The sequence below is a fragment of the Colobus angolensis genome, unplaced genomic scaffold, assembly GCF_000951035.1.
Source record: "Colobus angolensis palliatus isolate OR3802 unplaced genomic scaffold, Cang.pa_1.0 Scaffold15, whole genome shotgun sequence".
Taxonomy (NCBI): domain Eukaryota; kingdom Metazoa; phylum Chordata; class Mammalia; order Primates; family Cercopithecidae; genus Colobus; species Colobus angolensis.
This window is the reverse complement of record NW_012114599.1, coordinates 16,599,294-16,624,451: the sequence shown is the minus strand read 5'-3', so window position 1 is coordinate 16,624,451 and position 25,158 is coordinate 16,599,294.

The window sequence follows — 25,158 nt, the reverse complement described above, 5'->3', positions numbered from 1 at the left end:
AAAAAAAAAAAAAAAAGGATTAAAAAAAAAGGTGTTGTGGTGGTAAAATTTCAGATAACAGATAGATAGGGGCTGGAGAGAGCCAACTGCTGATCATCTCTAAAACCTTTCCTAGACACCTGTAATTCTAGCTCCTCAGGAGGCTGACTTTATACACAGTGACTTAAGATGTCAAGGAAAAATTAGCTTTGATTCAAATATTGTGAATGATCCTCACATTGCAGGTTTTTGGTGACCTGTGGATAATTGAAATTTGATACATGATTTAAAAATATTTTTTGGGGGGCAACATTCTCTAAAAGGTAAACCTTAGGTATACATTTTGATTTATTACTAAGTTGACATTACAATATTTAAACTTCAAATTTTGAAATGCAATAAAGTTACTCCTATTGTAATTTAAAATATCTTGAGATAGCTGCAAAAACCATCTATTTGTTGGTCCTATCAAAGAAATTGACATTATTCAGCTATGAGAGTTATGCTGGAATTATGTTTATAAAAAATTCCTTCCCACTCTCTTGGCAAGAAGCAAGAATGATGGGCTGTAAAATTGAACCGTTAAAATGGCCTTATGCATGTTTGAACCAACATCTGACTTTGAAGTTACCCAACTGCCTGTTACCAATTTACCTACTTTACTGGGTGTTATGTTTTTGTCAATGGGGGTTATTAAATTTAATACTCTAAGTAAGTGATATAATCCACACTTTTTAGCACACGATGCTATTCTGATAAAAGTCACTTCCAGGTACTTGTAAGTGAAATGCTTTAGCAGGCAAATTCTTCTAAGGGTGTTTTTTTTTCTAATTAATATAGATGTGCTTCTTTATTTTTCTAGGCATTAAGTCCTCTTTTCAGGCTATGATATATATGTTGTTCAGCTATTATGTGCATGCAAGAGTAGATGCCAAAAATTTCTGATTTCTTAGTAATAAATTAAACCTCTTTGACTGAGCTGTTGAAGTTATTATTGCCCATGTGCAACAGTAAAAAGGAATATTAAGATATGTTTGGAGTTGTATGTGACAACCGAAAAGAGTGATTGAGTTGTAAGTCTCAAATCATTGATGTTTATTGAGCAGGATCGAGAGCTCACCCTGGAAAAATGTGACTTACAGAAGAATCCGTGACTGTTTCTTTCCAAAGAGGTTCATAGGAGGTTTAGTATTTATACATTTTCCTTAAAAAAGAAGGTAGGGTATGGCAATGGGACAATTGATTACGTACTTGTGAGACTTTAGTTAGATCTACATTTTATGTGAGAGAAAGTGACCATTTGAAGAAGAGGAGATGAGAGAAAGGAGAGGTCTCAAGGAGAGGGGAAGGAAGGATTGATTTCATCTTGTCTTTGTTCCGTACCTGGGAAGATAAGCTAGTAGTCTTTTGAAAATGCTGTTTTCTGTTTAGCCCTTAGGGAAGAAAACCTAATGACTGTTAGCGAGGGAGGGGGTATCATGAAGCATGTCCTAATTTCCCATCTTTTTTTTTTTTTTTTTTGAGATGGAGTTTCACTCTTGTCACCCAGGCTGGAGTGCAATATGCGACTCAGCTCTTTGCAACCTCTGCCTCCCAGGTTCAAGTGATTCTCCTACCTCAGCCTCCCAAGTAACTGGGATTACAGGCCCGTGCCACCATGCTCAGCTAGTTTTTGTATTTTTAGTGGAGCTGAGGTTTCACCATGTTGGCCAGGATGGTCTCAATTTCTTGACCTCATGGTCTGCCCATCTCAGCCTCCCAAAGTACTGAGATTACAGACATGAGCCACCGCGCCCAGCCCCAATGTCTCATCTTTTTATGGCTGTGAATTCAACTTCCAAGAGGTCTGTGGAGTTCCCTTGGCCAAGAGGGCATCTATTCAGTGAGGCAAGGGGCTTAGAATTTTATTTTCATTTCTCATATATGTTTTGACTGTGAGTGGTTAGGAAAGATGAATTTTTGTCTCTCCTCCTCTGCCAGTTGAGATATACTTCTAGGGCTAGAGAGGTGGTGGTATTGCTGTTTTATAGGGAAGACAAGTCGTGAATTCTAAAAGAGGACACCATCAGCTGTCATAGTGTAAGAGGACCACGTGGCTATGGAGAATGTTCCATATAAGCTTCACACACTGACAACCAGGGAAGTGCTATTCTAATCAATGTGAAAGTTGTTGTATTGCTGCTTTAAAATTATTTCTTTGAGTCCAGTTATAACTGGGATTCCAAGGAATTACTAAAGGGGATACACAGCTTTCTCCATTTACTGATTTGCTTTTGGAAAAATGTGTTAGTCTGTTCTTGCACTACTATCAATAAATACTGGAAACTGGGTAATTTACAAAGAAAATATATTTAATCGGCTCAGGGTTCTGCAGGCTGTACAGGAAGCATGGTAACATCTGCTTCTGGGGAGGCCTCAGGGAGCTTTTACTCATGGCAGAAGGCAGAGTTGGAGCAGACATCTTCACATGGCCAGAGCAGGAGGAAGAGAGAGCGGGGTGAGGTGCCACATACTTTTAAACAACCAGATCTTGTGAAAACTCTATCACGAGACAGCACCAAGGGGATGGAGCTAAACCATTTATGAATAATCTACCCCCATGATCCAGGCCCCCCTGAGCAGGCCTCACCTCCAACACTGAGGATTATAATTCGACATGAGATTTGGGTGGGGACACAGATCCAAACCATATCAAAAAACATTGTTGTTTTTCACTTTTACTTACAAACAAACCCCAACACTCTCAAACATTATATTGTTAAAGAAAAATCCTGTTGAAATTGTAATAACAAAAATTGTGTTCTTTTTTGAACAGGATTACTTTTGCAACATCGTGGTGGGTGTAAACATTGAGGTTTAGGCAAACAAAAGGTGGGCAGCTTGGGTATCAGTTCACTGAAGGCGAGAACCCAGCAGGAGGTCAAGTGGTGAAGCGGGTGAACTCACCCTTGTAGATTTTGAGGTTGAGTGGCTTTCAGCATGTTCATTGAGGAAGAGATGCCAGTAAGCAGTTGCAAAGGCATGGAGCCTGGAGGGAGGTCACATCTAGATGCATAAATTTTGGAGACATTTATTTGTCACTGATGCCTTTGGAGACAGTTGAGACCCCTCATTAAACATGAAATGCGATAACTGCTGTTATAACAGCATGAACTTGGTGTTAATCACAGAGCCTATATTATTAAGTGATGTCAAGTGTTGGGAACACAACCACTATTTTCTCTTAAGGAAATGGAAAGGCTCTGTTTCTGACCTCACAAATAAGTATTCTGGAAGGTGGAGTTGAAAGAATTTTAGTGAAGCCGGCATCCAGTTAGCACAGGCCCACAGTGCCAACCAACTATGAATTTTGAAGCAGTTAGACCTTACCTAAAATTAGCCACGCTGTTAGAAGAGTGAATAATAATGCTAATAATGTGACCAGAACCACTGATATGAAAGCCACACTTATCTTGATTACCTATGTTTTTACTGTGTGAGAGGGATAATTGTGGGAATAATTATCAGGAAAAAGTTTGGGGAGTAGTAAACACTCTTTATATAGATGATTATCTTTAATTCAAATAAAAAGAATACAATAGTGGCATTTATAATCCAGTCAGATCTTATAGTCACAGTTTAACCACCGGTAAGCTTGAGTTAATTTTAATGAAATTCTTTAATGTATATTTGACTTTAAAAGTAGAAATTTAAGAGTAGCATATCACTAAGCTGGAGTCTATATTACATGGTCAGTTCAACAAGGTGATTACCTTTGCCCTCCTGTGGTATTGGGATAGAATAATTTTGCTTTTCTTTTCTTTTTTTGGGACAGAGTCTCACTCTATCGCTAGGCTGGAGTGCAGTGGCATGATCTTGGCTCACTGCAACCTCCGACTCCCTGGTTTAAGCGATTCTCCTACCTCAGCCTCCCGAGTAGCTGGGATTACAGGCACACACCACCAGGTCCAGCTAATTTTTGTATTATTAGTAGAGATGGGGTTTCACCATGTTGGCCAGTATGGTAATTTTTCTTTTTATTCTGTTTATTTTCTTTGTTTTGCCATTCATATATTCTGACTAGTGTTGTAGTACTGTTTATTTGACAATATTAATTGAACACTTTGCATCAGGCACAGGAGATCCAAAGATGAATAAATGAGGATCTTAGTCCTCAAGGATGAAACATTCTAGTGGAGAAAACAAATCAATAAGGCAGAATCGCAGGACAGGACAGTACATGCTGTGATGGAGAGTATCACAGTGAAATGGGAGCACACACGTGGGGAAGAAAGAAGCTTTCTGGATGTTTCCAGCTGTATTGCACTAAAACAACACCAGCAGATGGAATATAGCAATTCATTTATTCAAACTGATCATAGAACTTAAAAGGCTAGGCAGTTCAGAGAATTAATACAAAATTAGTATTAGGAAATACAATGTTAATAGAAAGGGGGTGTGTGAGATTAGTGGTGGTTATTCAGGCATTTCCATTTTTACCATATGATAAGATCTGAACCTTCTGAAACTTGTGGTATTAATAGAAGGATCCATTTTTCCTTCTGTGAAGGACCCATTTTTCTAAATAGCCAGTTGCACCCTGCTTTCTGTGGCCCTGCAGACTTCTCCCAGTTCTGGTCCTGCACCCTCTAAACGTGACCGACCAGGCTGTCCTGAACTGATGGAGCCACCTGGGGCCATCACCCTGCCACCTCCTTTCTGGCTTCTTAGGAGACCTGTTTTTCTTCTGTTGACACACTTGCGACACAGTTAATTTTCCAACAGATTGCCTTTTCTTTTCATGTATACAAATGTTCTTCTTAATCCATATGCTTCTTTTGACTTGCTATTCTTTCTTTCTCTGTGTTCTAAATGTAGACTAAAAATCTTTAACTATAACTAGCTGCAATGAAAAAAATATAAGTGATATTACTGTGTTAAGAAGGCAGAGACCACTTTTTTGTTGTTGTTGAGACAGAGTCCCCCCCTGTCACCCAGGCTGGAGCACAGTGATATGATCTTGGCTCACTGCAATCTCTGCCTCCCAGGTTCAAGTGATTTTGCTGCCTCAGCCTCCTGAGTAGCTGGGCTTACAGGTGTACACCACCATGCCTGGCTAATTTTTCTGTGTTTAGTCGAGATGGGGTTTCACGATGTTGGCCAGGCTGGTCTCAAACTCCTGACCTCAAGTGGTCTGCCTGCCTTCGCTTCCCAAAGTGCTGAGATTATGGGCATGAGCCACCATGCCCATCCCAGACCACATGTTTTAAAGTAGAACCAATGTCCCCATTTGTTTAAGCCCTTGAAAAGATCCTAGAGCCCTGCTTAAATTATCCATGTCTTTATCTGTTTGTCTGTTGCCTACTTAAGTCTGATGTTCTTCTTCTTATAATATCTGTATTCAAGATAAAGATAATGTAATATTTCTATTTTTTTGTCAAATCTTTAAAAAAGTATACATTCATATTATTGTATATTGTATTTTATAGATAACACTGTCTCTATGAAAGACTGTTCTATTTCAAATAACCGACGTAGCAATTACTCTTTGAAAGCAGCTTTTTTTCTTTACTAATTTGTTCATGTATTTAATTTTTCCCATTTATTCCCTGAATAGTTACTAAGGTACCGTGTACTGTGATCTCAGCTGAAAAAGTTACGCTGGATGCACTTAAAGACTTTGTCCTGGGATAAAGCTTGTTACATGCACATACATACACTTTCTTCATGTACTTTCAATACACACATCAATGTATAGTATATATCATACATATATATATACATATACACTAGAGGAGAAAAAGTGATGTATTTTCCTTACCCATTGCAAGGTTTGTGGCTGAGGCACCTAGAATAAAAGGTTAATAAGAGAAAAGCATAGATTTATTTAATACAAGTTTCATTTGAAATGGGAGCTTTCATAAGTGAAGCCCCAAAGAAACAGGGAAACCTTTATATTTTATGCTTAGATTAGATGAAGAGTGAACTTTTGTGTGGAAGTATGATTGGACAAAGGGCATATGATCTAATAGTAATATACTGGGAGGAACTTAGCAAAGCCCCTTTGTTCAGTTCTTCTTGGTGTCTCTGTGTCTCTGAGGACCAGAATGTTTCTTTCCTCTGGGTATAGAGAGGATGCCTCTGGAATGAAGACTTTAGGACCTGCTTCAGGGGAGAGGGGCCGGGGAAGGTGAGAGTGACCTTCCTGCTTCTGCTGTTTTTTCAAATGTCAAGGTGCCATATGTTGGGGTAGCATGTCCTAAACTCCATCAATACCTATGTGCAGATATACATATACACACGTATGCCCACATGCACGTACACACACGAGCATACACACAAGCACACACACATATGTATGTAAAGTGGTATTTGATCTAGGAATTGAAGGATAGGTCAGAGTAATTGAGTAGAAATGTGAGAAGGGCAGTGGTTGTGGAGGGAATTCCGTGCTCAATCCATCAGGGTAGGAAATCTCGGGCTCTGTGATGTTGAAAGGACCTGGATTTGTTAGCATGTTCGTTCTAAACAAGGGAGAAGTAAGAGAGAAGGTTGAAAAGGTGGTGTTGTGGTTTGAATGTTTGTCTTCTGCCAGACTCATGTGGAAATTTAATCGCTGATATGGTTTGGCTGTGTCCCCACCCAAATCTCACCTTGAATTGCGGTTCCCATAGTCCCCATATGTCGTGAGAGGGACCCGGTGAGAGGTAATTGAATCATGGGAGCGGTTACCCTCATGCTGTTCTTATGATACTGACTTCTCACGCGATCTGATGGTTTTATAAAGGGCTTTTCCCCTCTGTGCTCGGCACTTCTCATCCTGCTGCCATGTGAAGAAGGATGTTTTTGCTTCCCCTTCTGCCATGATTGTTAAGTTTCCTGAGGCCTCCCCATCCATGCGGAACTGTGAGTCAATTAAACTATTTTCTTTTATAAATTACCCAGTCTTGGGTATGTCTGTATTAGCAACATGAGAATGGACTAATACAATTGCTGCTGCAGCAGTCTTAAGAGGTGGGATCTTTAAGAGGTGATTAGGCCGTGAGGGTTTTGTCCTCATGAATGGATTAATGACACTATTGTAGGAGTGGGTTCCTCTTAGAAGAACAAGCTCAGCCCCCTTTTCTTTCCCTCTTGCCCTCTCTTTGCTTTTCTGCCATGAGATTGTTGCAGCAAAAAGGCCCTTACCCATGTCAGCCCCTTGATCTTGGACTTCACAGCCTCCAGAACTGTGAGCCAGTCAATTTCTGCTCATTATAAATTACCTAGTCTGTAGTATTGTTTTAGCAGCACAAACAGACTAGGACAGGTAGCAGAGTGGGGGTGAATTTCAGTCCACATAGTTAACTGTGGCTAAAATATGACTCACTTTTTTTTTTTTTGAGACGAAGTCTCACTCTGTTGCCCAGGCCAGAGTGCAGTGGTGTGATCTTGGCTCACTGCAAGCTCCGCCTGCCTCAGCCTCCCGAGTAGCTTGGACTACAGGTGCCTGCCACCACGCTGGGCTAAATGTTTTGTATTTTCAGTAGAGATGGGGTTTCACCGTGTTAGCCAGGATGGTCTCAATCTCCTGACCTCGCGATCCGCCTGCCTCGGCCTCCCAAAGTGCCAGGATTATAGGCGTGAGCCATTGCACCTGGCCTACTCACTTTTTAATCATAACACCGTTTATATTTCAGGCTCATTTCTGACCATGCTGTAGGAAGCATCTCTTTATTCTTCTTTTGAGGTCCTCTCCTCTCTGCCTTGTGTCCTGGTGCTGGGATCTTGCCTTTGCTCGTCACTGGGCGGGCATCTGGTCCTTATCGGTGGCTCATGTAAGGTACTCCTGAGATAGAAAACCTCCCAGTTCTCCAGGCCCTTGGGCTGTCTGCTGTGTGGGAAGCTTTGTGAGGCTGCTACCTGCCAAGCTCTACCACAAACCACCCTTCCCTTGTTGGGGTCTTGTCCCTTCCCCAGCAACTCTGCTTGTGAACCCAGAAACCCGCCTCTTTCTCTCCTGCCTGCTGCAGGTCTCTTTCTAGTCCGGTGGAACTTCATAGTTCTGGTAGCAGGTTACTTGCTCTACACATGAGAACCATCTTCCATCTGTGGGCTTAGGCTTTGGATATAAGTCAGGGTCACTTGCAGGCTAGTTCTGCTGCTTCCAGGTCATACCCTTCTCTCAAGATCATGAACATAAGGACCTGTTCCTATCCTGATTGAGGAGGAAAGAAGGGGAATATACCAGAAAGAAAAAAAAAAATCAGATCATTTCTCAAAAAAATGTGTCCTCCCCTCCCTCTCCCACAGGATGGGTCTCAGTTGAGGCAGGTCTTAGATATCAAATTGAGGAGTCTGGGCTTCACTGAGAAGGTAACCGGAAGCCTTGAGTGATCCTGAGCTGGGGAGTGACATGTGATGAGGGTTGTGTTTCTCCTGTGTGGCAATGGGAGGCAAACAGGAGAGGGGAGAATCTGGATTCAGGGAGACCCCAGGGGAGGCTCCTAGCGTGGTCCCTGCAGGGGTGATTTCTGGTGCTCCAGTAAGTCCTTAACTTAGAGCACAGTGGTTAATACAGCTCGTACCCTGTGGACCTCACCCAAGGCTTTAGTTCACAGAACTCCCAACAGGAAGCCATATTACCTAACTCTTATCTATATGTCACCTTAAGGCAGAGCTGTTCTCATTGCAAAATGTCACCATTTGAATGGGAAGCTCTAGAGGTCAAGAAACGATCAGTGACTGAAAAAGGAAGTTACAGAAGGTTATTCATGGAGGGAACATTCTTTCATTTCATGGCCACCTGATGCACTGTCAAACTGAGGAAGCCAACATTCCTAATGGGTTTCTTGACCTGAAAGGACATTGGATACTCTAAAAGAGGAAGCTACTCTAATAAGGTTGCCCCCCACCATTGGTGATAGTTCATTAACTTGGGGAGACTTTGTCAACTATTAATTAAATTTGCATTACAGGTGGGGGAATCTGATGTCTGGAAATACTTTCTCATTCCATTTAAAGGGTAAGCTGCAGATCTCTAAGGCTCTCTTTGTGACTCTTAAGAAAATAGCAAACAAAGAAGGCTTTTGTAGGATAAAGAAACATGGAAAGCTTCTAGCTGAAACTTGATGAGTCCACATTTGCAGCACATACATGTATCAGATTTTTTTGTGTGTGCCCAGATAGACATTTTTGCTTTTAAATTTTCAGCTGAATCTGATTACCTAATTAGTTCAGATTGGCCCTTTCTTGGGGAGACGGGGAGGAAAGAGGCTTTGAAGTTGTGAAAGGGACCGTGAAGCAGACAGGGTTCTGGGGGCTGGGAAGGTGCTGCCAGTGGGAGGCATCTTGGAGGCTTCTGTCTTTATCCTCATTGCTTCTGTAGCAGTTCATACAGGGGACTGCTTAGGGATCCCAGGTGATAGCCATCACTGGGCTTTAGGGGACTCTGTTGGATAGCCTGCAGGCAAGTGGATCAAAAAATCCAACTGTTCAGGGGGGTGTAACATACAAAGCAAGGTCACATCCCTTACAGTCTGTCTCCTTACCACATCCCACTCTCTGGAAACACCATTGACAAGAGTTTCCTGTTTATTCTTATAAAAAACTTCTGTGTGCAAACAGGCACACATTGCTTTTAAACACACATGATTTGTTTGTTCTCATTCTTCAGACTGCACCACCTGACACCCTTGACTCTGCTGTTCACTGTTGCCACAGTCAGTCCAGCTCAGTCCCTCCCACAGCTGCGGGGTAGTCCATCATGATCCAGTTTGTGTCACCAGCTTTCTGTGAGAAACAGCTGGGATGTTTTTGGTTTCCAGCCTTTGGGGGTTGAATGATAACCCTCATCCCCCAAAAAGATATGTCCACATCTTAATCCTCGAACCTGTGAATGAGACCTTATTGGAAAATTAAGGATCTAAAGATGAGATCATCCTGACGTAACCGTGTGGGTTCTAAATCCAGTGGCAAGTGCCCTTAGAAGACCCAGAGGAGAAGACACAGGGAGAGGAGATCTTGTGAGGATAGAAGCAGAGATTAGAGTAATGCAACCACAAGCTGAGAAATGCCTGGAGCCCCTAGAAGCTGGAAGAGGCAAGGGATGATTCTCTTTTAGAGCTGCCAGAGGGAGTGTGGCTCTGCTGGTCCCTGGATTTCAGACTTCTGGTCTCCATACCTGAGAGGGAATACATTTGTGTTGTTTTAAGCCACCTAGTTTATGGTAATTTGTTAGAGCAGCCCTTGGAAGTTAATACACTGCCCACACTCTGATCTAATAAACATCTCTCTTATGAAAAATAATGAACACCTTCTCTGGTCACATCTGTGCACATCTGCTCAAGTTTACCTTCAGGACAAGTTTCCAGAAGTAGAATTCTGGTTCTAGGTCCTGAAATACCTTTCCCCTCAGATGTATTTCATATCACATGCATCCTTGCCTTAGGAATAATAATGCAAGTAACAGTAGCAATTACTGTGTGTTGAGTGCTTTTTGTGTGTCAAGCATTGTGCCTACGTTATCTTTTTTTTTTTTTTGAGACGGAGTTTTGCTCTTGTTGCCCAGGCTGCAGTGCAATGGCGTGATCTCGGCTCACCACAACCTCTGCCTCCCAGGTTCAAGTGATTCTCCTGTCTCATCCTCCCTAGTAGCTGGGATTACAGGCATGTGCACCCGTGCCCGGCTAATTTTTGTATTTTTAGTAGAGACAGGGTTTCTCCATGTTGGTCAGGCTGGTCTCGAACTCCCGACCTCAAGTGATCTGCCTGCCTCGGCCTCTCAAAGTGCTGGGATTACAGGCATGAGCCACCACACCCGGCCTGTGCCTACATTATCTTACTCATCCTGACAACAACCCTATGACACATTTATTATTATCCTCTTTTTATGGATGCAACACTGTGATTTACAGTATTGAAGTCACTTGTATAAGATCATATGCTTACATAAGAGGCGGGGGGCCGGGATTCAACCCAACCTCTAATGCCAAATTCTGTGTTCTTTGCTATGATGCGGGGTTGGGAAGATAAACCACATTTTAGACTTTTTGGCCCTGTGTTGTATGGACGTGGTTTGGCATGTTCTGGCCACTGGGTGTGGTGGGTTCTGGGAGGTGACAGACTCAGTTGTAATTACAGGAAAAAGTCTGGTCTGGCAGGCAGAATGTGAAATCAATCCATAATGCATTGGGAGTCTGGTGAAATACCATGATGCAGATGGTCCATCTTGGAGTAATGGGATCACAACAGGTAGACTGAACATCTAGGAGTTAGAACATCAGTGATAATCACAAAGCCGTAGTTATTGTTAGCTCTTACTACATGTCAGGCATTGCTCTAAGTGCTGCATGTGTACTCACGGTGACCATGTGAAGTAGGTACCGCATTAGCATGGAAGGGAACCGTCAGTAAGTCGTGGGATTCAGGTACAGATCAGCTTCTGAGTGAGGAGACAGCAAGAACAAGGCTGAAAATGGAGGTATCAGGTAAGTTCAAGAAAGAGACCTCAGCTCAGGCTACCAGGTGCGTACCCAGTTAATAGAATTGCAAGATGGGAATACATCTCAGGAGAGAGGCAGAAGTTTAGTTACCGGAACAGGGGCCCTTCATCACAGGTCAGCATGGCATGACTTAACACCAAGTCCAGAATCCATTTGGTGCCTGCTCTAAGGAGTGTAGCAGCAGCAGGCTCAGGAGGGGAAATAATGGAGCTTGCCATTGACTTCTTCAGGCTTATGACCTTGTGGTTATGGCGACATACATGAGACCCAAAACTGTGATGAATAAGTCCTTGATACTAGTGTGTTGTGTTCTCATTTGTTTCTTTGTTGCAGCTAGTGAACACAGGGTTCAGCTGTAGGACTTCTGGGCAGCACCACACGGTAGGCTCTCTATAAGCTTAGTGATGTAATCCTTTGACACATTTTTATCTTTAATACAATTGTTATCTCTACTGGCTTTATTGGCAAGTTTTAATTCACAAAGAGCATTAAGAAGCATGATTTCTGTTGGCTCAGCAAAGTCATTTTCACTTCCTTGTCTCATTGGGCCACCTGCCATCTCTTAACTTTTGGCAAAGGAAAGTAGACTAACATATTGTCTTTTTATTTTTTATTTTTTTTTTTGGTGGAAGAATATCCCCATCTTGTGGATATTTGCATCGTGTTTTAGCTTCCATGGTTATAAATACACATTCACCCAGTGTGGGCATTTGATTGCAGAGATTGTTCTTAGAGTCTTCTTTGATCTCCAATTTTATCAGCATTTTGGATTCTGGACACAGAAGCACCAGGCAGTCCCTTTATGTTTTTTTTTTTTTTTTTTTTTTTTTTTTGAGACAGGATCTTCCTCTGTCACTGAAGCTGGAGTGCAGTGGCATGATCTTGGCTCCTGGGCTCCAGTGATCTTTCCACCTCAGCCTCACAAGTAGCTGGGACTACAGTTAGTGCCTGGCTACTTTTAAAAAATGTTCTGTAGAGGTGTGCTCTCACTCTGTCTCTCAGGCTAATCTTGAACTCCTGGCCTCAAGGAATCCTTCCGCCTCCGCCTCCCAAAGTGTTGGGATTACAGGCATGAGTCACTGCACCTGGCCTCACTCATGTTCTGTTTACCTTTATCACTGTCTTGCACTTTCACCATTTTCAAAGTCCTCTCCAAATAATGGTTTCCTTTGCTTCTCCAAATAGATTTAAGGAATAGGTTATACATTCTACTTTAAGATGAGAGAATTAATTTTTGTTTTAAGATGAGGGAATTTATTGTGTAACACAGAATAAATCAGTTTTAGACCTGAGGCTAGAAATCTCTGATTTCTTGACTTCAGATCACTTACTACTCCCACCCTCTATCCTGCCCCCAACTTCAAGCATGGAAGAAAACAGAATGTAAATGATAGCTGTGTTTCAAACCATCTTTCAGAAAGCTGACCACAAATATAAGTCACATTGTTTATAAAGTGCCGATGGACTTTATCCAAGCAGAATTTGCTTTCCCTTAATTATTTGTTAAGTGCATTTCTCGAGTTTTCAGAAATGGAAATGAGTTTACTTTATGAGCCATACCATCATGTTCTAATTACTATTTTAAGAAGTTAAAGACTTCCAAAAACTGGATATGACTTAAACACACAATGTATGGTGTAAGAGTAAAGATTAGGACTTGGAGTGATTTTTGTCTGCTACACAGGAAAAAAATTCTATTACATATAGTTAAAATGAATTTTTTAAAATTTGATGCTGTAATAGTAAACTTCAATCTTTAGACATTCACTTTGGTAAAATTCCTGGAAAGCTCCAGGCGTGTCAAGTGCTATGATAACAACGTTTTACAAGTAGGGATTTGAAGTGATTGCTTTCATGGCATGGAATAATGCAAAATAAGTTTCTTGTTAAATATGGACAATGGGCCTGGCTTGGTGGCTCACACCTGTAATCCCAGCACTTTGGGAGGCTGAAATGGGTGGATCATGAGGTCGGGAGTTTGAGACCAGCCTGGCCAACATGACGAAACCCCATTTCTACTCTTTTAAAGATACAAAAATTAGCTGGGCGTGGTGGCATGCACCTGTAATCCCAGCTACTCGGGAGGCTGGGGCAGGAGAATTGCTTGAACCTGGGAGGTGGAGGTTGCGGTGAGCCGAGATCGTGCCACTGTACTCCAGCCTTGGCAACAAGGCAAGATTCCATCTCAAAAAAAAGAAAAAAAAAAAATAAGGACAGTGTATTCTTGGAGACAGGGTCTTGAAGTAGAAAATGCTTAGACACGTTCTTGATTTTTGACGCCTGCATGTGTTCCACTCTGTTTGGAAATGTCTCCCTAGACTGTAAGCTTCATGAGGGTAAGGTCTTTGTCCACCTTGTTTATTACTGGATCCCTTGGCTTAGAACAGTGTACAGTAGGGACTTAATATATATTTGTTGAGTGAATTAATGAACAGGTACATAAAGGTAGCAAGAAATGAACATAGGTCTTTATTAGTGACAAATGGTGCAACTAAAATTCAGAAATTGGGGACTTGTATGCTATATGATCATGGTCATGATGACAAGAATATATCTTTTTAAGTAATATATCATTTAAAAATAATTGTGCATTGAAAATGCATGACAGGTCGAGCATGGGGGCTCATGCTTGTAATCCCAGCACTTTGGGAGGCCGAGGTGGGCATATCACTTGAGATCAGGAGTTTGAGACCAACCAGGCCAACATGGCCCTGTCTCTACTAAAAATACAAAAATTAGCCGGGCGTGGTGGTGGTTGCCTGTAATCCCAGCTACTTGGGAGGCTGAGGCAGGAGAATCGCTTGAACCCAGGAGGCAAAGGTTGCAGTGAGCCAAGATCTCACTCTACTCCAGCCTGGATGATAGAGCAAGACTCAGTCTCGGAAAAAAAAAAAAAAGAAGAAGAAGAAGAAAAGACAATGTATGACAAAGTGGGAAAGGCTTGGATTTTTTTCATAATGGGGACCAAATATGAGATTGGAGATGACATACCTAGCAGAGTCCCTGGCACGTCAAAGCAGCATAGAACATTTATTTTCTGTTCTCATTAGTACCTTTTAGATCAAATTGAGAAGGAAACAGTAGAGTCAGCGATACTTAAGTAGGGTGATTTTACCCTCCACATGACATGTGGCAATGCCTGGAGACATTGTTAGTTGTCATGACTTGGGGGAGGGTCCTACCAGCATCTAGAGGGCAGAGGCTACCAATGCTGCCAATGCATCCTGCAATGCACAAGATGGCCCCCTACAACAGGATTTCCTGGCACTAAGTGCCAATAGTGTTGAGGTTGCGAAGCCCTGTCCTAGTCACTCATAAAGGCATATTAAAATATTGAGCCAGATAAAAATTGTGTCATTGTACATATCTCATGTTGGATCAGATATTACTAACTAAGGTCTATTAATATGTAGCGCATAAGTGAATTTTCTCATTTCTTTATGCTTTGATTCCTCATCTACATTACTTTAGTTTTTAAAAACTGGTGATTTCTATCAACATCAGGGACACTTTTCATCAGTGTGTTTATATATTTTTAAAAAGATACCATTTGCTTTTCAAACAGTGTGCAGTAAACATACACCTAATGAATCGTTGCTGAGCCTAGCAAGCGCTATTATTTGATAAAATTACAACAGCCACACACAAGCATGGAACGACTTGTCTATAGTTTGATCAAAATACACTTGATTAAAATACATTTGATCAGTTTGCTGATATTTATTGAAATGAAACCTAGTTGACGTTATGTGTTTTATATACGTTTAACCCGCATTTTAGACCTACTAGATTTTTACATTTAAAAGGAGTTTCTATTTTCTCTGGGAGAATATTATGAATTTCTGCAGCAGAAGAGAGTTGGAAAATTAGGGTAATTCCGTTGTTTCATTTACTCTGTCTTTCAGACGTTGTGAAATGTTTCATATTTGAGTAATTGGAGTGAATGGGAAAGGCTTTGAAGATATTCTTTGTTTATTATCGTTGGCTTGAAAGTTGGCCCCTTTTCCTGGTCATTTCATGACACATCAGTAAGTCACTTGGTGGCATCACAGGTGTTGCCTTTGGTGGATTGATATTCTCATAATGGGGATCTGATGTATGGTATGCCGAATCTGTCTTCGTGCTTGTGACATTGCTCTTAACTTTAGTTAGTTGCTTATGGTGAAAATCGATGACATTTACTAAATGCCAAGCATGTATTGGGCACAGTACTAAATGCTATTCATGAATTACCCCTTTCATTCTCATCACAATATCATGAGGTAGCTACTATTACGGTTACCATTTTGGAGAGAGGGAAACAGGCTTGGAAAGTTTAAGTGATTTGTCTGTGGTTGTATAACTAGTGGGAAGGGAGGCTAGAACAGGTCACGTTACCCTGTTGATGATCTTTGCTGTCTTCAAAGGAGGGGTTGAGGCAGTGGGGTGCTTTGAGTGAGATGGCACACAGAGAGAAGTCTGACCTTAACTCTAAATTCCAACAATAATGAATTACAATGAAATATAACTCAATGCCATTTCATATAGCTCTGCAAGGAGAGGGAAGGCCACTTGCTGGTAGAGTTGAGTCAGTTTTTCCTCCCCTTGGCTAGCAGTTGGGGCAGAATGTGGAAATACAGATTTGCAGTAATGCATGTGACCTGAGAGGATGCTGCTTGAGTCAGGCTTGGCTTCCATAGTGTGCACAGACTTCTTCATGCCCCATGCTGCTCTAATTGTAATTAACAACCATCTAGGATTGTTATGCCTCTGGGTAGCAGCACTTTTGTGGAGCCTCCCTGTCCATGTCCAGAAAGCTGTATGAAAGGAGGTTTGCCCTGTACTTAATGTGTGTCTACATGTGTGTGTATGTACGTGTGTGCATGCAATGTATGTTTGCATGACTCTTATTGGTGGTTATGGGGAGTGTGTCGTCTCCTCCCATGGACACTTCCTGTATTTCTGGTAGCCTCTGGTCCTGTGGGGCTGTAAGTAGTTAATTGTTCCTACTCCTCTCTGGTCTATGAGCAACTTAAGCATAGATATCATGTTAATACAAGTAGTAACAGAGATCCTTTGAGTTCTGGTCTCTTTCTGTTTTAATGATGAAGCAACTAAGCCAAAGATGGGTAATAGTGCCTGAGGATACTCAGCCCATGAATAGAAGAGCTGAGGTTCCTACGTAAGATGGTCCAAGGTCAACATGTGTGCTGTCTTCACTACTCTCTGCTCTTTTATCTTTGCATCCTTGGCACATGGAAGTTAATCAGTAAGTCTTAGTTGAATGAATGCTGTGTATACACTTCTAGGTAGAAATTAAGCATTGCTTTTACCAGAGTATAATGCAGAGTTGTAATATACTCAAGGATGGTGGCAAGAATCCCCTGTACTTGGTGCCGAATCCTCTGACTACTCGCCAGAAGGAAGTTCTGTGTTCTTAGAGCATCTGTCCCGTTTGTGTCTCTTGGGTCTGGATTTCCCAGTCTTTAGTCCAGTTTCACAATCTGCCTCCTGAGCTCTTCCAGGAAAACTTTCTGAACTTTTCTTGATGCTGTTCGGAGTTCCACTTTCAGAGTGAATTTTCATTCTGACATTCCCTGATTGGGGCGTCCCCTGTTGCCCTGGGAGGGAGGTCCTCACATTACCCCCAGCTCCAACAGACAACACTGGCCAGGCGTGGGGCACCTCTAGCTGTGTGACTGTGGAGAGTGGCCTTTTTACATCTTGAATTTTTCATCTACAAATTGTGAGGGAAGTTACCTACTACAAATTGTAGTAGTAGGTAATCTTGTTCTATAGTTCTTTGCCATTAAAAAAAAAAGTATGGACCCCTTTAACAATCTACCAAAAACACACCTGGTGCTGCACACACACACACACAATTTGTCACAGAATTCCAAGGCACCCAGAGACCCTGCTCAATCAGAGCCCATCCATTTACTAGTTAGCCATTTGTAAAGAATCTATTCTTTATTGAGTTCTGTCTTTGACAGTCTGTGGCATGCCATGATAAAGTTCTTTTTAAAATACCAAATTTATTGAAAAGATAGTCTTGTGTTAGAACTTGTAAAATTCACAAACCTTTCAGTCTGGGCTTTGAAGCAAAAAAGGAAGGTTTAGAATTACAATATAGACTCCCATCAAATAGGTGTTGACAACTCCAGACATTAAGCCTTCTGGGTTATTCCTCACTCCCTGCCTTCTGACTTTTTATCCCATTCTCTCATCATCTGTATTATATACAAACAATGGGATAAATGTTTTTTTCTTGGAAGGAATAAATACTAGAAGGATGTTTCATAGGTGGAATTTTAGCCTTAGAGAGAACATCAGTAATTTATCTTCAGTTTTGGTTTAAATGGAGGGAGTATTTGAGGAGCTCCTGGAACCCAGAGAAGAACTTGAAATCCTCTCTCCCTGTTGCCCTCGAACTCTGCATACAGCAGCTGCCTCCAAAAAGTCCCCATTTCCATGACCCTAAATTCTTAAATTCTTCGCACCACCTCTCTTCCCCACCCTCCCAACCTACCTGGACCTATTTTCTGCTAGTATATTTTGTTCCTTATTATACAAATCCCACCTGCCCTCAAGGGACTGATTCATAGACCTGCACTCCTTCCTTTTAGGGGGAATGTCTCAGTCACTTATAATTTCATAAATTCCTTTCATTTCTGTCACAGGTGGAGGGGAGGGAACCCAGGGAGTAAGAGACCAGCCCACAGAGCATCCACTCTAATAGAAGACCATGTGGCACCCACACAAACTCCAGCAGACATTTTCTGAAGTGGAACATGTCTTTCAACAATCTAGCATTTTGTTCACAACATTCTAAGTAGTCCCTGGTATATTTGAATCAAGCTTTTGTTTCACTTACATGTGTTTTCAAAGGGAAATAAGTGAGTAAAATAAAATATTTGATTTACAGCAGTTAAGATGGTTAAATGCAAACGTTTTTGGCTTGCCCCTCTTTCCCCTCCGTATTGTTTCCCCCCTGCTCTCCCTCCTATTCAGTGAGATAGCCTGTTGTTCAAGGATTCTAATGGGGTTTTATTTACTGCCTGGTGGAAACAGTTGAAAAAAAATTACACAGTTGGAACAATTCAAGGATTTTGAAACATTTTCTTGGCAGTTTTTTTTTTTCTTTTTTGGCAGCTAGGATACGCCTGCTCAAAACATTTTTAATGTTTTACCTTCATGGGCTCTGCATTTGCCAGTGTAAATGTTTCCAAATTCTTCTCTTGATTTCATTCTTAAGACCCTAGGCAATGAATATAACATATGTATATATGTACACACGCGTGTATATACATATATGTGTGTATATATAAAGAGAAATTACTCTTATTTCTTTGGTTTAAAAATACAATGATTTCTTACAAAGAGAAATCATAATTGTGAAGCTACAGTTATCAGAAGCCAGCTAATTCAATTCCGCTGAGAACTATTATGGTCATATACAGTAATGATGATGTGATTATCATCATCATCATCATCATCTCAGAACTTGCCTTGGCATTCCTAAGAAATCTCATGATAGCAATATATTTTAGAAATGTGGACATAACTAGTTCTTTTTATTTTCTTTTTAACATTTCAACGAAGTGGGACTTAGAACTTAGCATCTCCTGGGTCCTACATAAGTAATTTAATGTGAAACTTAAAGATGTAAAAAGAGATTTTAACAGGATAAATGGGTTCTGGCAATACAAGGTAGTGGATTAGTAATGTAAGTTAATGATATGTAACTTTCAGTAAAGCTTTTAGAGTTTTTCGTGTTTGTAGACTATAATTTTTTTATTAATAGTTCTGCAAAACAATTTGGAATAAATTAATTTAGTGTCTCTTCTTCAATGACATAAGAAGGTTAAATGAGCCCGATCATGCCAAGCTGTGAGAGAGTCACAATTTAGGGATTTCCATTTCAGTTTCCTTCTTCCCTTAAGACTTTTGTCTCTGATACTTTCTTTTTTTTTAAATTTTAATTGTTTTGTTGTATCTAGGAGACCTAATGTAAGATATTAGAAGAAGCAGTTGTCTCTAGACTTGTTTCTGCCATTGTTGACATTTACTTAATTTTTTGATGTTGCATAAGTTATTTAATTTCTTTGGCAATCAGTTTCCTCACCTGTAGAATGAGGAGATTGGACTAGGTGATTTCTTAAGTCCTTTTTAGCTGTCTGAACACTGCTTTTCATCGGTGAAGTTACAACTGGCTTCCTTCAAGAAGTACTAGACCATTATCACATGAATTACAGATAAGGTCTGGGGAATTACATAAAGTCATTTACTGTAATTGGCTTATAGTACTCTGTGAGTACCACATAATAATGCTATTTTATTATTCAGTGTGTTAGAGGTTACAGATTCCCCAGTTGCCAGAGATGTGGTGAATCCCCTTGGCCTTGGCAAACAGACTGCTTTCATGAGTTGCACCACACATGGTTATAAACCCAGTGGCTTTCTGAGCTAATGTGCAAGGTAATGCCATCTTCCAAATGAAAAAAGTTGCATTTACCCATTCCTCTAATGATAACATATTTCTCCTCACTTTAAAAATAACTCCATTACCGGCCGGGCGCGGTGGCTCAAGCCTGTAATCCCAGCACTTTGGGAGGCCGAGACGGGCGGATCATGAGGTCAGGAGATCGAGACCATCCTGGCTAACACGGTGAAACCCCGTCTCTACTAAAAAATACAAAAAACTAGCCGGGCGAGGTGGCGGGCGCCTGTAGTCCCAGCTACTCGGGAGGCTGAGGCAGGAGAATGGCATAAACCCGGGAGGCGGAGCTTGCAGTGAGCTGAGATCCGGCCACTGCACCCCAGCCCGGGCGACAGAGCAAGACTCCGTCTCAAAAAAAAAAAAAAAAAATAACTCCATTACCAAATGTAAATATGCATAATGAGGTGGATTATTTCCAAATTTGTATGCTATATAGTTTTTCTACTGTCAGTAAACTGTTGCTGTGAAACCAAAAGCTAAGAACTTTACTGCCCCTTTTGTAGTCTAATTACTTTAAAATTAACAAGGATGGTTTTATTCTGTGCTTTTTTTAAAGCAAGAAAATATATATCAGTGTATAACAATAGTGATCTTGAATAAAGGAAATGTGTTTTTAGGATATAGATGGGGCAAATTTTTCTTATCAGAGTAATGGCACTACAGATAAAAATTATAAACTCTGAACAAAATATAAAGTGAACTATTTGAAGACATTTGACAGCAATAAAAAGCAGACTGAAATTGGAGAGGAGTTAACTAAAGAAATAAGGGACCCCCAAACATCTATATAAACTCTACCCAAATTTCTTGGCTGATCCTGAGGAGACTCCAAAGTTCCTAGTGAAAAGCAACAGCTGGAAAGCTGAAAGAACTGAGCAGTTTCAGCTGCTGCTCACTGTAGAGGAAAGATAATTTGGAGTTTGAATCTAGCCAAGTAACTGCCTGGGCAACAAAGTAATCAACATTATTTAAAGTAGATAGAGAGTCTCCACAACATAATATTCATGATATTCTGTACCTAATAATCATGAGAAGAAAAGGAACTTTGACTCATAGTCAAGAGATAAAACAGTCAGTAGAAAACAACCCTAAGATGACTGAAGATGTTGGAATTAGTGCACAAGACTTTAAAAGCATATATATAAATATGCCCAAGGACTTAAAATATGATCTGCACTGAAACAAAAGATGGGGGAATTTTTAATAGAAAAACAGAAAACATCAAAAAACATGTGGAAGTTTGAAAGGGTAAGTGGCCTTGAAGGTAGATCAATATTAATTATTTAGAAAAGAAAGAGAAACATTATTAAAGAAAAATAAATAAAATCTCAGTGCTGTTGGAGTAATGTCATGTAATTTAACATTTATGTAATTGTAGTCTCAGAAGGCAAGAAGAGAGCAAATGTAACATGAAAAATGTTTAAAGAGATAGTATTAGACAGTCTTGCAGATTACGTGAAAAATATAAATTTAGAGATCAAAGAAGCTCAGTAAACCCCAGGCAAGATTAATGAAAAGGAAACCACACCTGGGCACTGCATAATAAAACAACTGAAAACCAAAGATAAAGGAAAATCTTGAGAGCAGCCAGAGTCATAAGACATATTACACAGACTGGAACAATAGTATAAATGATCACTTCTCATCAGGTACAAAGCAGGTCATAAAATGGTGGAATGACATTTTTAAAGTGCTAAGAAATAAACTATCTATACTCAGAATTCTGTATCCAAAGAAAAATCCTCCAAAAATGAAGGTGAAATAAGATATTTTCATAAAAATGAAAATGGAGATAATTTGTTGTAGCACATCTCTACAGCAAGACTTTCTGAAGGAATTTCTTTAGGCTTAAGGAGAAGGACACCAGATGGGAACTCAATATAATAGAGTAGTGTGGGGTTTATTACAAACATAGATGTAATATATGCAGAAATCTAAGAGTTTTGCAACAAATACTGTTGAGATCTCAAGAATTGTGAGTTCTGTCAACCGATTATCCTGACAAGAATGACAACAGGATCATTGGTGGCAATTTTATGGTGCTTTGTAGTTTTCAGAGTTTTTAAAGCATATGTTAGTTCATTCTTAGAGTCATTCTCACAGGATTATTTGGGAGAAGAATTTAGCAGATGATGTGAAAATCCAATTGTAAGAGAATGGAAAGAAATTGGTGGTGATGGGTGTAGGTAGATGACATATGAGAGTGATAGAAAGTAGCTGAGCACAGTGGTGCATGATTTTAGTTCTAGCTAGTCAGAAGGCTGAGGCAGGAGGATCACTTGAGGCCAGGAGTTCGAGGCCAGCCTAGGCAATGTAGTGAGACCCTCATCTCTTTAAAACAAAGCTAAACTAAACAAAAGAGAAAGTGATAGCAGGTGGCGGTGGTGGTGGGGGTGGTTTTCTGTCTGAGAATTCCTGCTCTGATAACTTGGTGACTCTGATAGGGTAGGAGTGGGGATGGAAGGGAGAGGACGATACTGATAAACCCAATCCTAGTTGAAATAGTGGCTCTAGTCATTGTTTCTATAGAATCATATATGCCTACAGATTCTATAGAAGGATATTTGCCTCTAGATTCTGCAATCAAAACTTTCTTGAAGGAGTACTGATGTTAAAAATTACTCTGCTTAAATGTATCCACCATGGTCTCTAAACTTTTAAATTGCATATGCTTATCAGCAAAAATGTTTCAATATTACCTTATATATACATGTTTTAAGGCAATATATTATTAATACTATAAAGCATCCTAAAAATAGTTCAAGTGGATGAAATAACATAACTACAGATAAAATAAAAGTTGATATGTAAAGTTCTAGTATTTTTCTTTTGTATCCCAGCATTGTAATTTGTACTCTTTGGGTATGGCGCCTAGTTTGAAGACCACTGCAGTGACAATCAAGTGGGATCATTGGAAGTATTTTGTTTCTGATCATCTGTTTATGCATTTACCTATGAAATACACATACCAATTTACACCACTGGAATACCATGTTTTTAAAAAACATCATAGACATCGTTAAAATTCAATTTTATTTTGTTTTTTAGCTTTTCCCACTTTATAATGGTACCACTCTCCTTCACAAATAGCTAGTATTAATAATGTGGTGGATAACCTGTGTTTTTCTTCCATCTATATAATTATCTTTAACTTTTTTATTGCTTAATAAACAAAAAGGATATAGTATATTAATGTTTCTACACCTTGATTTTCTCACTTAAAATACAGCATAGAAGTTCTTCCCTAACATTGACAGGATTGATTTTTAATGGTTATATAGCACTCCATTTTGTAAATGTGCTGATTTATTGAACAAATCTTCTGTTAATGAACATTTAGTTTCTGTTAATTTTTCTTTTTGCTGTTATAAACAGTCATTCAATAACCATGTTAAATATGTATCCTTACATACTAGACTATTATTTCTTAAATAATGTGATTATTAGGTCAATGAGTACATCAGTTTTTAATGTAACTTTTTATAGATTGGTTTCCAAATTCCTGTTTCTATTAGGGATTCCAGGGTATACTTCTCCTCCCACTTTATATCCCTATCAGCAATAGTTCTTTTAAGAAAAATAGTTTGCTAATTAATTAGCAAGGTGAGTGCAAATGTAATTTCATTATGTTTGCCTTTTCCTCAGTATTGGTGCGGTGGGCATTGTTTCATATATCATGGTCATTTAGATTTATTTAGTAAATTGCTTATTCATGTCCTTTGTCAATTTTCCTATTGGGTTTTGTTTTATTTGCATTGAGTCACCAATTTGTCTTGTTATCACTTTGTGGGAAACTTCTGTATCTTATGCCCTAATTTTTCGTGTGCATTGCAGATATTTTTCTAATGTATTATTTAACTATTAACTTTATGGTGTCTTTTTATATACACATGACTTTTTTTCTGAAACAGAGTCTCACTCTGTTGCCCAGGCTGAGTGCAGTGGTGCGATGTCGGCTCACTGCAACTTCTGCCTCTTGAGTTCTAGTGATTCCCCTGCCTCAGCATCCCGAGCAGCTTGGACTACAGGCATGTGCCACAATGCCCAGCTAATTTTGTATTTTTTATTTTTAGTAGAGATGGGGTTTCACCATGTTGGTGAGGCTGGTCTTGAACTTCTGACCTCAGGTGATCCACCCACCTTGGCCTCCCAAAGTGCTCAGATTACAGGTGTGAGCCACTGTGCCTGGCCGACAAATGAACTTTATTTTATAAAGTCAATACATTTTTTCCGAAAGTCAGACTTGAATTATTTGCTTAGAAATTCCAATGCAAAGTAGTGCAACTAGCCTCAGGGCAAGGCTCTCCTAGTATATATGGAAACCGTAGAGGCACTACCTTCACCATGTTCTCTGAACAGACCTACCAAGTTGGGGCTTAAATTGGGTACATACCCAGCTGAAGTTTGACTATGAGTCCTATTGTCCTAGTATAAGAAGATTTACTTGTTCAGATTTTGCAACTTCTCATATAATTTTGTACTCGTGCTCCAGACATATTGAAATAAGCCATATATTTTTTTTCTCCAGATATATTGGCTTTAGGGGAAAAACACCCCTCCAGCATTTTCAGCAGTGTTAGAGGATCTTGCAGGTCCTGTAGGGCAGTAGATATTTTGTTTCAGCTGGATCAAGCCCTAAAAGGGGATTGGAACAGATGTTTGAATTTGGTTAAATGCTTTCAATATTTATTACTTAGGTGACCTAGTTTAGCAGCAATTGTAATAGAAAAAAACAAGGCCATTTGAGAAAAACAGAGTTTATTGCATTCACCTTAAAAATTGAAAGAATTTTCCCTTTTTATTTAATGTTATTTAGCTTGAATGTGAGAAAATAAAACCCTGAGAGATTCTCTTCCTAATTTGAACAGATATCTACATGTATATTACATTAAAAAATTTTTCCCATATGAAATATTTTTTCTGGTGTGACTGGAGAACAGTTTTGGAGCTACAGTTCTTGATGTGCTGGTTGAACTCTGAAAGCTGGAGGACTATGGAGCTATCTCATAGAATCCTGTACTTCATAAGTGAAGAGACTGAGACTTAGAGGAATTTGGTAACATTTGAGTTGGGGCTGTCAGAGATTCAGTGGCATGGACTGCTGGATGATTTGAGTTTCCCAGATCCCGTGTGGAACAGTTTATTCATCTCCCGCGTCGAGCACCATGTGCCACGTGGATGCCCTGTCCTGGAGAAGTGGGTGCTTGGGTCCTCCTACCCATTGGATTTATCCTTGAC